Raw genomic sequence first — 686 nt, 5'->3', positions numbered from 1 at the left:
GTCAACGGCCATACTATGCTGAAAGTACCGGTTCTCGTCCGATCACCGAAGTCAAGCAGCATCGGGCGCAGTCAGTACTTGGGAGGGTGACCACCTGGGAACACTGCGTGCTGTTGACATATTTTAGTCTCGTTAAAAATTTTTATGCTTCCATAGTAATAATTATTTAAAACACCATTTTTTGTGTGTACTATAGGAAACCTATACTATTCAATAAAATTAATCAGTGGGTGGAAATGCCAAAGCATCTATCGAGCTGATGACATGAAATACTGCAAGAGATCTTGATGAAAACATGAAGGAAAGTATAAGCATTTGGTGAATTGTTATTTATTTAAGATGAATTTAATTACAATATGACACTGGTAAGAAAGTAAATTAATAAGTAAACACTGGCATTCTTAAAAGTGATTAATAATAACTAAAAAGGGAACCATGAGCCAGCCTAAAGGTAGAAAGCTTTTTAAAATAAGATAAGCATATCATATAAAAATAAAAGCTCGCATAAGTAAGTCATAATATATATATATATATATATATTTTTTTTTTAAATTATAAAATTTATATACAGATGGTCTCATTATAGGAGATAACATTTGGGCAGAAAGAGTTCATCTATTGAGTTTGCATATTGTATTTCAGGTAACTTGGTACTGATTTTCTGAAGAATTTTGGCTATTGAAAGA

At 31.8% G+C, this 686-nt stretch overlaps 1 non-coding gene across 1 annotated transcript; it reads left to right on the top strand.

Moving 5' to 3' along the window:
* LOC146992669 (5S ribosomal RNA) lies at positions 1-119 on the top strand. Its single transcript, XR_015039285.1, has one exon. It is a non-coding gene; the product is annotated as a 5S ribosomal RNA (ribosomal RNA).
* The last annotated feature ends 567 nt before the right edge of the window (positions 120-686 follow it).

This window comes from Stegodyphus dumicola, chromosome X2 (genome assembly GCF_044657685.1).
Source record: "Stegodyphus dumicola isolate Sdum_Otavi_A_Nest chromosome X2, ASM4465768v1".
In the NCBI taxonomy this organism is placed as follows: Eukaryota; Metazoa; Arthropoda; class Arachnida; order Araneae; family Eresidae; genus Stegodyphus; species Stegodyphus dumicola.
Note: the sequence above shows the minus strand (reverse complement) of the source record. Positions and strands in the feature narration are given on the sequence as shown.